This window comes from Sus scrofa, chromosome 18 (genome assembly GCF_054392235.1).
Source record: "Sus scrofa isolate SSC_HxYL_T2T_F1_AM1 chromosome 18, Sscrofa_HxYL_maternal_Yorkshire_Landrace_v2.0, whole genome shotgun sequence".
NCBI lineage: Eukaryota > Metazoa > Chordata > Mammalia > Artiodactyla > Suidae > Sus > Sus scrofa.
Window position 1 is genome coordinate 22,438,215 of NC_139400.1, and position 13,225 is coordinate 22,451,439.

Below are 13,225 nucleotides of genomic sequence, written 5' to 3' on the forward strand. Positions count from 1 at the left end.
TGCTGCCAGCCGTCTGCACCGCCTCTTTCCAGTTCATCTTGGCTGAAGCTGCCATTTTCCAGAGCAAACTTCAGCCCCATTCCTTTCAAAACACAGAGACTGTCTCTGACAGCTTCTAACTTAAGCTGGGTGATGCTCCCACTCCAGAATTCCAAGAAAAACTAATGCTTTCCTAACTCAGGTTTTGAAATACCCACCACCTACCAACCCCTACAGCTCGGGCCCCTGACAGTTTCACTAGAGCTCCAACCCCAGGGGCCCTCACACCCCCAGCACCCCTAGACGCTCTCAGTGGCCCATCAGAAGCTGCACACCTGAGTCCTCTCATCCTTTGTTGCCCTGGGAACCATCTCTGGGCTTCCTCTCACCTTCCCCCACCCCAAAGGTGCCTTCTCCAGCTGTCTCTGGCGAAATAGTTCTCGAACTTTCTACTTCCCCATTCAGCCCTTTCCAGTTAACCTCACCCAAGGCTGTCCTCGCCTCACGTTGAATCCTAGCACTCCTCTGCCAGGGCTCCAGGCCGCCTCTGTCCCTGTAGCGTGTGCAGTGCTCGAAGACCACGTCTAGCCTGTCACACGTTTCCCTTTTCCCCCAAAATGTGAACTTTGGCCACTCTCATGGCAGGTGAAAGGGATCAAATTAGGCCAGGGAATTGAACCTTAGCCACAGCAGTGACAACACTGAATTTTTAACTACTAGGCCACCAGGGAACTCCCAAAATGCAAACATTTTGAGAGCAGAGACCATGGTTTGTATGTGGTGTGTGTGAGAGAGAGAAAGAGAGGGACGGGGGTGGGGGGGAGATTTTAAAATTATTATTCAGTATAGAGAATAGACTTGGGCTTCCTAATACATGCTCTAAAGATGCATATTGAAATTAAATGTCAAAAAAATGTACATAAATTGTGCCAGGCACTGGACTAAGCACTTTACATTATTTAATCCATACATTTAATCCTCATCCTCTACCACTATTACTTCTTCTAGGGTCTAATTTTAACAAAATTCCACCAAAAGGAAGAATTGGGACATCCCACATAACTCATTTGGACTGGGATGTGGCACCCGGAACAAGCGCCCCTCCAAACGCCCGAAGACAGCGTGAGCGTTGTCAGGTGCGATCAGCGACTTCCTGGCAGGTGTGCTCAGGTGTGTTAGGAGGGACACAGCTCTGACGGCAGGCAGAGAATGAGACCGATAAGCCTGCACTCTGGGATCCAGGCGCTCACAAGCAAGGGGCAAGAGGAGGTTTCCTGTTCTGGATGAGAGGAGTCGTGTAGGAGGTATGAGGAATGAAGCCGTGGAAGTGATGGGTGGACCTCAAACCCCACACCCCCAAAAAGGTCTGCCTTTAATTGTTTTATTAGAGAGTTTACCAAAATTGGAACCAGGAAGAAAAAGAACAAGCCACAGAAATTTGTTCTTGGCTCCAGTCAGACAGCTGAGCCCCAAACTGCGATTCTAAAGTCTGTTTGCTATTGAACAGGCGAATCGAGGACCAAAAGGCACTGGCACATCTAGTGGGCTCACAGGAGCCATGGCCAAGTTGAGGGTTAGGGACATGTGCCAGCAGCACGCTCGGGTACACTCTGTCCCTGCCCGAGTCTACTGCAGTAATTAGCTTTGCTCATTAGTTTCAAGTAAATAATCTCCTTGTCACAGCTGGGATCCTTTATCAGAACAGTGGACATCAGGGTTTGCAAAAGCAAAGGATTTCCCCCCCCACCCCCAGAATTCCCTGGAACACTAAGTCATGACCCAGAGATTTGAATGAAGGAAGGAAATGTCCAAAGAGGTCTAAAATTCCAAGGAATAGCTCTGTCTAGAGAGTGGAAGCACTGGGTATGAAAAACAAATGAAAAACAACAACAAAACCTTTGAAATGGATATTGATCTGTTCTTCAACTCAGTTTAAGTTCAGATCAATGAAGACACGTAACTATCTGCTATATAGCAGGAAATGCAGCCCAGACCTCAGAGAGCCTGGGAGGAAACGGGTAATAAATGCACAAATAGCATTAACATGCTAGTAATGCACTCTGATGGCAGAATGTGCGGAGGGAGGGTGCCCAAGCCTGCCTGGGTCTTCAGGGAGGATTTCCCGGAGGTGTGACTGGCACTGATTTAAGACGAGAAGGAGCAGCGAGGAGCACTTCTGCAAGACTTGCAGAGGAGGGAGGCCTGGGAATGATTCTGAGCCTTTTAAAACAATGGGCAAAATACATACGCTCAACATTTTATCCCTTGGTATCCCATCATTATGCCCATTTCGAGGAAGGAGAAAATGAAGAGAGAGATTTCAACGCTGCCCGTGGATTGCCTGTGGGGTTGGGGTTGAGGGGGGACATAGCTGGGATAGTGAGGCAGGACCCTACCAGCCCTGGGGGCACCCAATAAGGGGCTGACCCTTTAAACTCCGCCCCCATCCCCCAAGCATCGCCAGGGGCACCGGCAACACCCTTAGTGCCAAGGGCATGGTCACTGCCAAAGAGGAGGCCAGATTGCTCATAGTCTCAACACCTGCCTGGGGCAGAGCTCAACACCAAACCCCAATCTCCTTTCCATGCAGGAGAACCTCGCTAGAATTCAATCCAGGCTGCCAGAGAGAAGAAAGGAGACAGGAGTAGTTGGGGGGCAAAAGGGAAACATTTTCTCTTAGACTGACTGGAAATCACAAGTTGGGGAGAAAAGGCCAAGAGGTAAATGACTGCATGCTGGTTGAGAGCATGGACTTTGGGATTAAGACAGTTCTGGGTGTAGGTCCCAGTTCTGCTGCTTCCTAACTGTATGGACACGTTTCCCGAACTCCCTATAGCTCAGTGTCCTCATCTGTAAAGTGGGTGCAACAGCACTTACGCCAGTGGGTTGATGGGAGAATTAAACGCAATAATGTGTATAAACACTTTATGCCATGTCTGGCACAAAGAACCTACTCAAGTAAACATTAGCCAGTGTTTCTTCTGTCCATCTGCATTCCTCACATCCAGGCACAGGACCCACTGAGGTTTCTACCAGACCCGTCTGGATGATCGCCTTCATTTGGCCGTGCTGGAGACAGCCGATGCCTTTTTCACTCTAATGTATTTTTTTCTAACCAGAAAATGAAAAGAGACTTCCCAGTAGCAAAGAAGAGTTTCTGGGAGAGATCAGAGCTAGAACAAACAAGGGGGGTGCACACCAGGAAGCAGTTCTCATCTCCTTTCAGGCAGAAGGGACTTATACAATGGGACTTTGTCTTACTGGTGGCCACCTTCCGCTTATGGGAGCATTTAGTCACGTGTGCTGCCTCAGAAAGGACACTCCAGAGTTCCCATTGTGGCGCAGCAAAAATGAATCTGACTAGGAACCATGAGATTGCAGGTTCGATCCCCAGCCTCACTCACTGGGTTAAGGATCCGGCATTGCCGTGAGCTGTGGTGTAGGTCATAGACATGGCTCGGATCTGGTCTTGCTGTGGCTGGGGTGTAGGCTGGCAGCTGTAGCTCCAATTAGACCCCTAGCCTGGGAACCTCCATAGGCTGTGGGTGTGGCCCTAAAAAGACAAAAATACCAAAAAACAAACAAACAAAAAAACCCAAAAGGACACTCTGAACAGCTTGGCTGGACCACAGCGTCCCTAGTCTGGGCTGAGCTGAATCAGAGGAGAGAGGGCCTTTGCCATTTGTTCATCTGGACTAATTCTTGTCACGTTTACTTTGATTAGCAGTTACTTCATTCAAATGAATTAGAAATCTCTGTCTTGGCCAGGGACAAGCAGGGGCCAAGTTGCCAAACAGACTGTCCCTTAATGATGAAATTAACACAGTTCACCCACAGCTGTGATCACCATCAGCAAACTATACTTACTTAAAACTAAGTAACGCTCAGCATTCGAAATTTACATTCACACCCATGACCCTCCCATGAGAGCAGCAATCAGGATTTTTATCCATCTCTCACAGAGGAGGAAACAAACCCTGAGAACTTTACGACTTGTATGGTTCCTGCAACCAGACAGGGGAGGGAGCCAAGGCTTGCCTCCCGGGCTCCGGATTCCAAAGCTCCTATCGTCACCAAATTAAACAGCTTTTGTTGCATGGAGGGGACACACTGCACACTCTCTATCCTTTGGAAACTAGAGGACACGTTTCTGGGGAAGCTGGCTGCAGTCAGAGTGCAGGCTATGGCCCTGGAACCACTAAGCCCCATTTATGTCATGATCTATCCATCCATGGAGAGAATTTTACAACCGGCTTCATCACACTCCAAATTCTGTTGTAGGAATTAGAAATGACATTCGGTCAGCTAACAGTGACTGAGGAGAGGGCCACCTCTGGGACTCACAGACCTTCTGGGGGGAAGAGGACAGTGTGGTTCCTTCTTCCATCCAAGTTCTAACCAGGCCTGACCACGCTCAGCTTCCGAGGTCAGGCGTGTTCAGGGAGGTGTGGTCATAGACAGGTTCATTCGCGATGGGAAGTCGCATGCATTGTTCCAGCTGGTCCAAGCTCCCTGACCTTCAGGCCACACACTCTCTCTCTTCTCAGGCTTTAGTCTTCAGGAATAAAATGGAACTGAGTTGACTCTGGTGAAAGAATTCTTTGTGTAGGGCAAGCAAGCATTGTGACCACTGCTTTTCCGTGAAGTAGGGTTTGAATGGAAGGCTCAGAAAAAAGTCATCCTGGGTCCAGAGAAACTACTGAGATCCAGGCACCAAACTAGATCCTACAGTCCCTGGTACCCTCCCCAAAGAAGGGAAGGCAGAGGTGGTGCCTAGATGGGGTCAAACATCTCTTGGGGAAATGAAACACCTGACCACTTGCCAAGATGAATGGCACTGGAAACCAAACCATCAGGACGGTAGATGTTTCTCCAGATAGAAAGAGAAAAGCCCAGAAATGCCAGAGCTATCTTGAAGATACTCCAGTGATTTTCTTCCGGGCCCTGCAGCTTACTGAACACTGATGCCACGTGCCTTGCCCTCCTCTACCATAGATTGGCAGATGCGGCATATCCCAGATGCCATGCTGGAGCACAGTCAGCCCATGCTGACTGCTCTGGACCTGCTGCCACATGAGGAAAAGAAACTCCATAAGGTTCAAGCCCCTGGCTGTGGGTTCCCCCTTCCCTGCAGCCTAAGGCCTTCCTGCCCGCTATAGCCCGGCAGAGCCTTCCCTCTCTGTGCTCACATGTCTCCTGGCATTGAGGAGGCAGGGGTAAGAAAACTAAGCAGAATTGAGTGGCTCCAACTCACACAGAGGAGCCGGACAGGAATTCAGGGCCCTGACCTTGGCAATGCCTGGTCCAAGTTTGTCCAGAAAGTCAGGGATGCTTCTGGCCTTGGAGCCCCAGCAGAGAGGTAGGTGGCTTCACCCTGAACCATTCTCCGCCTCTTGTCTCCTCTTGTTCCTCCCCTCTTCCCACTTCCCTCGTCCTCCTCAACTGCCCAGGCCCTGAATTTCTGGACTGCTGTCATCTTCCCTCTCCCTGGGTCAACCTCTCTATCTCCCAGTCCCCATAAGGATTGCCTGGCCGAGGATCCAATAACCCCGAGACCCTACTCTCAGCCAAACGTGGGGGTAGGAAGACTCAAAGTTTCCACTGTTTATAAGCATTAAAAAAAAAAAAGGAACTAATTCGTTCCAAAAGGATAATCACTTAATATGGTATGGTTCTCAGGGAAATATGCATTTTTTTAAAGATGAAAGTCATTAACCTTAAGACTCAGAACAGAGCTTTGTGCATTAAGACAGGCAGTGGGGAAATACTTTGTCGCAGAAACTGTATCACCATATGGGGCCCCCGGATGGTGGTAAACTTTCCCTCCACCACGGTCCAATACGGCCAGCCCGAGGTCACCGCTTTTCCTCTGAAATCAGAATCTCCTCATCCAGCTGCCGGGAATGAGAAAAAAAGCTGCCAGCTGATTATTATTCAAGAACAAAGCAGATAATTTATTTTAGCAGGTTGAGAGCCATTATCTCCCCAGGACACACGCTCCAGAGTGTGCTAGCTTTATCAAGCCACATTTCCTTCCATCTGCAAATCCATAAAAACTGAGTTGTGCCTCCTGCTGGAGCAAGACAAAAGGGAACTGGAGAAAGCAATGTGTGGGAGGAATGACCTACAGCTCTGTTCTGTCCTTCCTTTACCGCCTGGACTTCTACAAGGTAATAGGATTTCCTGTCTCTCTAGAAACCCCAGATGCATGAGAGCAGGTAGGAGGGGAGAGGACCCGGCAGCCACCTTGCACCTGATACAGGAGGACACGGCGCCCTCAGCATCACTACCGTCATCAGGGATCCAGGCTGCCTGCGGCTGAGCATCCCAGGAAAGGATGCCCGATAAAACACGAGAAGCCTGGTTAGATGTGAATTTCAGACAAACAGAGAATAGGATTTTTTTAGCATATAAGGCTATCCCATGCAATATTAGGCACATACTTATAATAAAATATATTGGAGTTCCCGTCGTGGCTCAGCAGTAACGAACCCGACTAGAATCCCTGAAGACACGGGTCCGATCCCTGGCCTCGCTCAGTGGGTTAAGGATCCGGCGCTGCTGTGAGCTGTGGTGTAAGTCACAGACGCAGCTCCAATCCCATGTTGCTGTGGCTGTGGTATGGGTCGGCAGCTGCAACTTCAATTCAACCCCTAGCCTGGAAACTTCCATATGTAGTGGATATGGAAAAGACCCCCCCCCAAAAAAAAATCATTCATTCTTCATCTGAAGTTCAAATTTTACTGTATTTTTGTGTACTAAATCTGGCAACCTGAGGACATCCTCACCCCATGTCCCCACCCCCATCTCCTGTACCCTCTCCCACAGCTGCCCCCCACCACCATATAGTCCTGGGCTGGCCACCTGCCCATGAGGATTTAAGTACCCCTGCCCCCAGAAGCATGTGAAATGATGTGGATCCAGGCTCAGCACCGAGAAGCATCAGAGATAAATCTCCCGGGGAGACATTTCATGTCTGGCTGCCTCAGATGTGCTTGCCTAAGGTCATCCTGAACACCCAAAACACCAACAAATATGGAGTTCCTGTCGTGGCTCAATGGTTAACGAATCCGACTAGGAACCATGAGGTTGCGGGTTCGATCCCTGGCCTTGCTCAGTGGGTTAAGGATCTGGCGTTGCTGTGAGCTGTGGTGTAGGTTGCAGATGCGGCTCGGATCCCAAGTTGCTGTGGCTCTGGCGTAGGCCGGTGGCTACAGCTCCGATTCGACCCCTAGCCTGGGAACCTCCATATTCCGTGGGAGTGGCCCTAGAAAAAGCAAAAAGACAAAAAAAAAAAAAAAAAAAAAGACAAAAAAAAAAACCAACAAATATGTTCCATGTTCTCAGAGAAAACAGGGACCATTTCTCTAAAAGAGATGGGGAAATTTTTGAGGGCAGCCTCCCACTTGCATATGTCAATATGCATCTGAAAAACTGTGAGATTTCAGCTAGTTTTTTGAGACCTTTCCTGTTTGAAATTCTGTGGGTCTGTGTACCCCCAGCTGGCTAGAAAGTCCAGTCTTCCTCTCCTGGCTCTGCCTAGACCTGCTCCAGTCCCAGGACACCCAGGGGCCAGCTGCTCTCTCAGTGGTGGTCCCAGAGCAAGCTGCCTCCTCATTCCTTCCAGAACATCTGATATGTCACCTTCCCAATCTTTCCCTTATGTCTCAGAGATGGGTCCTATTCAGAGATGCTCTTTTGAGCTGGGGCCCGGAGCCTTCCCACTCTCTCACTGGCTTAGCTTCATCTCCTACTTCCCCAAGGGCAACAACACTATCCCTGCGAGTGACCTACGAAAATGTAGGCTGAAAAGCAATCACATAAATTCTAACACGGGGGCCAGACGCGAGGGCTCTATGGTAGGGTTCTGGATGCACGTCAGCAGCTTAGTGAAATGCATCTTTAAGATCACACTAGCCTGGAAGTCCACCTATGGTTCAGTGGGTTAAGGACCCCACATTGTCTCTCTGAGGATGCAGGTTTGATTCCTAGCCTCGATCAGTGGGTTAGGGATCCAGCGTTACTGCAAACTGTGACAGAGGTCGCAGATGTGACTCACATTGGACCCCTAGCCTGGGAACTTTCATATGCCGCAGGTGCAGGTGTAAAAAGAAAAAAAAAAATAAAATTAGCCCAAGAGTACCCTATCTTTCTTATAACAAAATCATTCTTTCCTCTCACTGCCACATCTTTATTCCCCTTTTTGTCCTTATTCCTGTTTTAACTGTGTTCTCATTGACCATTTACATTCAAGAGCATTTGTCTATTTGAATTAATTGACCAGGAACGTCTTTGGAAAGGTCAGTCTATCTTTTTTTTTAAGTGATTTCCCTATAAGATCCATGTAAGAAAGAGTTTGTGTTTTCTCTCAGTCCCTTCCTTTTTTTTTTTTAAGGGCCACACACACAGCATATGGAAGTCAGGCGAGGGGTGGAATCAGAGCTGCAGCTGCCGGCCTACACCACAGCTCACGGCAACACCGGATCCCTAACCCACTGAGGGAGGCCAGGGATCGAACCTGCACCTCATGGATCCTAGTCAGGCTCATTAACTGCTGAGCCACAAAGGGAACTCCAGTCCCTTCCATTTTTAGTCGCCCAAAGTAAACCATAAAATAGAAAGTTCCAGGGAATGTCAAGAATCCAGTGAATCTTAACATTCACTGGAACTTACATGTTGGAACTTTGCACAAAAGGTCTTCTGAGAGAACTCTACCCTCTCATGCACTTTCTTGTCTGGAAAACAGACTCACCAGACTCTAGTCACTTGCCCAAAGACAACACTGGTGACATTTTCTGGGATTAAGAAAAACGATAAAATAGGATTTTTGTGGTAGAAATGTTTCCTTTTCTATTTCACGTGTGACTTTTCCCAATGCCAGAATTTCATGACGGCATCACAAAAATCCTCCAGTGGCTCTTGTGGCAGCTAATGGCAATTTTTAAGGGCTTTGGGTTTCTATGAGGATCTCAAGGCTTAACATTCCAGACTGCTGGCCCTGCCCCCGGTGAGAAAAATCTCTTTGGTGCTGTGTCTATTTCTATTGTTTTGCAAGAATAAAAAGAAACCACAGAATTAAGCCTGGAGCATAAGGAAAGGTGCTCAAGGAGAAGACGGTGTCTCTGTGGGGCTGGGACAATGAAGGACAAAGCAGATGACCCAGGGGCCTCCCCCCCTCCCTCCAGTTGAAGCATGCAGGTCACTCTCCCGCCTTTCCGCCAGCCTCTACGCAGGTGATGGTTAATATAATACGAGATATCCAGGAAATGAAAGTTCACCTTTCAGGGTCTCCCCAGGAGTCAATTCGTTCATGCATTCATGCATTCATCCACCCAGAAGCCTTTATTGCATGTCTCCCACACCCCAGGTCCTGTGTACTCCAGGTACACAGGAAGCATAAAGGTGAATCAGACCCTGTCTGTGTCCTCAAAGAACTTACAGACTAACACCTGAACAGCTCAACAAATAGTTAAGCGCATCACAGTGCATCTCTTTTGTTTGTGTTTTAGGGCCGCACCCTCAGCATATGGAAGTTCCCAGGCTAGGGGTAGAATCAGAGCTGCAGCTGCCAGCCTACACCACAGCCACAGCAATGTGGGATCCAAGTTGTGTCTGCAACCTATACCACAGTTCAGGGCAATGCCAATCCTTAACCCACTGAGCAAGGCCAGGGATCAAACTTGCATCCTCATGGATATTAGTCGAGTTCTTAACCCTCTGAGTCACAGCAGGAAGCACAGTGCATCTTTGGGTGTGGAGCTGGGAGCACTGGCTCTCCACTGCAGTGATTCTCAACCATGGACAAGTCCATCCCCCAGCAGATACTTAATATTTTGGTTGCCTCAACTGGGCTGAGGGGTGCTACTGACATCCAATGGGTAGAAGCCAGGAATACTGCTCAACAGCCTACACTGTGCAGACCGGCACCCCACAACAAAGCGTTACCCAGCCCAAATGTGAATAGCGCCAGGGTCCAGAAGCCTGGTCTAGTGGAACAAACAAGATACAGGGTCAGTTCTATGTGGCTGGCTCAGGAATTGGAGTTCTCACAGCCACTTGTGTTCTTTTCCTGGTTCTATGGCTGATTGGCTTTTGCCCCTAAGCTTTTTGCCCCTCAGCTTAAGTTTCCTCACCTATAAAACAGCCTTGGAGTCTCGGATCTCCACATCTCTTCCTGTCTAAGAATCTGTGGTTTCACTGGGTCAACATTTGTGCTTTCTATGAACCCTGCTCCTGTGAAAAGAATGTCTTGACCAAAGTCTGTTGACGCTGCTCCAGGTCAAGGAGATAAGCCAGCTTCCTGTGTGGATCCCGAGTGTAAATCAGGCAGGGCGAGTGTGACCTGTGTTTGCACCTCCCTTAGGAGGTCTTTATCTGGCAGCCTGAAAGTTCCCATCAGCAAACAAGAGACACTTAGCCCATCTGCCTCCCTGTGTAGAGACGACAGGATTAAGTGAAGCCAGATAGAAAACCATCCAGATGCTGCTCCTCTGGTGACCAGGTCCAAGCCATATACCCACTTTTCTCCCTTTTGGGGGCTCTGAGGCAGTGAGGGGGTAGGAGGGACTGCGCTCAGAGCCAGCTCAGTGGCTGGGGGGGTGGGCTGGGGTTGGGAGGGGTCAGTACCTCTTTCTATGTCTTTGGATCTGCCTGAAGGAAGACCTGGGTCATTGTCTCTCTGTGGAATTCTTAGCCACATATTTTAGGCATTGGGGGGCTGGGTGACAGTCAAGTGTCCTCAGACTCATTTTCTCTCTCTCTCTCTCTCTCTCTCTCTCTCCATCCTTCCTCCCTCCCTCCCTCCCTGGCTTCAAACTCATTCAAAAAGAAAGGGCCTTTCAGGGCCATTGGGCCGGAGCTCAAGGGCAGCTCAAGGGCACGGGAAGCAAGGCCCTGGGAGGAAGGAGAGAAGCACCTGTCTGGGAAGAAACACAGGCATTTTCACAGCTTCCGCAGTGCTGGGTGGAACCAGGAGGAGGAAGGGGAGACAGGGCAGGGCCGGCTGTGGCAGTGGCCAGCCGTGTATTTCTGCGTTCCCGGGCTCCCTGCACCTGCAGCGTGGCGTCAGGTCTGCGAACAGAGTCTTTGCGTCCCTGCCCCCACCCACCCCTGCTAGACCAGTGCCATTGGATATGGCAGATTCTGTGTGCGAGGAATAAAGAAACCCTCTTTCTGTTTTTAAACAGAAGAAAAACTAAAATTCAGAGGCATTAATAGAGCCAAGTGATTTAAACTGCCAGGCAAGGGGACTTTTATTAGTGTCACTTACTCTTCAGTTTGCTTCACTGAGCCACAGTGCTCTTTAGTCAGTTAACCACATATGTCCCGTTCTGCATTGTTCATTGTTTGGGTCTCGGTTTGTTTTTTTTCCTGATATAATTTACATTCAGTAAAATGTACAAACCTTAAGCATAGAGCTCAATCACACACACACACACCTGCAAGCAGCATGCACCTGGATAAAAATATAAAACATTTCCATCATTCCATAAAGTTTTCTCATCCCTTGTTTCAGTCTACAGACACCCTCACTCCAAGAAATAACTACTTTTTAAAATTTCTATCCCCATAGTATAGTTTGTTTCTCTTCCAACCTCTTGTCAACCTCATATTCTTCTACTTTTTTTTAAGGTTAGGTTTTTAGTAATGAGTTTTAGGTTCATCTATGACGTGTCAGCAATTTGTCTTTTTGTTTTTGGACAGTATTCCATGGTATGAAATTCCACATTTCCTTTATCCACATTCCTATTGGTAGATATGTGCATTGATTTCAGTTTGGGGCTATTATCTTGTGGGTTTTTTTTAACATTAATTAGTCTTGGGTGCCTATTTTAATTCTCTATTCAAATGAGCTTTAACGAAAGTCACCCTCCATGATGTGGAGAGGAAAAGAGGCACCAGCTGATCCTAAAGGTCCTTTCAGTCACAGGCTTCTCCAACTCGGCCTCAAGAGCCGCTATCAAGCACCTGCTTGCACAAGGGTTATGGCAACATTCTGAATTGCAGAGTGGAGAGTGCTTGTTTCCTCATAAACAGAGATGTGACCCCCACCTATGAGTTTCCCAGCAAAGGTGATAGGTCTTATGCAAATACAGGAAACAGGCCCAGGCCTCTTCACCGGATGCCATATGTTCCTGCAGGAATGACGCTCTCCTGTCCTAGCCACTGGAAGCAACTTGAGAGAGGCCAGCGGCAATGCTGAGGCAATGGTAATACACGGGTCCCCTTCAGCCAGCATTTCCATCCTCCACGGAAAACAGCAGCAGTGTCTCCTTCGAGGTGAGTGGCCAAGACTCAGGCCCACAACGAGATGATGAACCAGGTCTCAAAGCACTTCTGCCAGATGGAGGTGCCGGATCCTTCCATGAATTCCCACCACTCATTCATCCTTCTGATGTTTATTTTATCTAACGCTAGCTGCTCTGACACATCTGTCCTACAGCTTGTGCACCTACCAGCAGTGCACTCTCGGGCACCAGCACAAAGCTAGGCACCCATTAACCACAGAAAGGGTCTTTCTGGGCCAGGCAAAAAAAAGATCAGGAAGGAGCATTTGTAGGGTACAGGTTAAAAATAAATAAATAGAAGTTTCTACTGTGGCTCAGCAGTAACAAACCCTACTGGCACCCATGAGGATGTGGGTTTGATCCCTGGCCTTGCTCAGAAGGTGAAGGATCCAGCATTGCTGTGAGCTGTGGTGTATGTCACAGACTTGGCTTGGATCCAGTGTTGCTATAGCTGGGGTGTAGGCCGGCAGCTGTGGCTCCCTTTCAACCCCTAACCTGGTAACTTACATATACCACGAGAACAGCCCTAAAAAGCAAGATAGATAGATAGATAATCACTTTGCCTTAAGGTTTATTCAACAAGTATTGACTGAACCACAAAGGCATGACCTCCTAATGGCCTGAATTATTACCCCTGCGTAAACATCCAGCCTGGGTACCAGCCAGTGAAGCCCTTCCCTCCTCACCTGCTCCTGGGATGGAAAGTACCATGGGAAGGGCGGGGGGTGAGGGATACAAACTCCATCTTTCACCCCTCCTACCTCAGCCCTTGAGCTCTCCCTCCTTCCGCACCTCTCTCCCCCTGCCTTTTCCTAGTTAGTTCCATTTCCCTGCTGATCTTTAGGGGTTCCCAAGGGAAGAGGACAGTCAGGTGCAAAATTTCACCACCAAAGAGCCTTTCCTCAAGCCTCTCAGCCCCCTTTACCTCCCCTTAAGCACTACTGGTCCCTCAAATGACC

The 13,225-nt window shown here is 48.7% G+C and overlaps 1 protein-coding gene across 2 annotated transcripts in view; it reads right to left on the reverse strand.

The window, feature by feature from the left end:
• The window catches only part of LOC146394925 (uncharacterized), a 128,056-nt gene that overhangs the window by 99,667 nt on the left and 15,164 nt on the right, over positions 1–13,225 (reverse strand). Inside the window, exon 4 of one of the 2 annotated variants that reach the window (XR_014833718.1) lies at positions 11,455–12,315. The exons of the other annotated variant lie outside the window; for it this stretch is intronic. The gene's annotated coding sequence lies outside the window, so the exon portion shown is untranslated. Of the gene's footprint in view, positions 1–11,454; positions 12,316–13,225 lie in introns of those variants that run through there. 2 annotated transcript variants of the gene reach the window in all.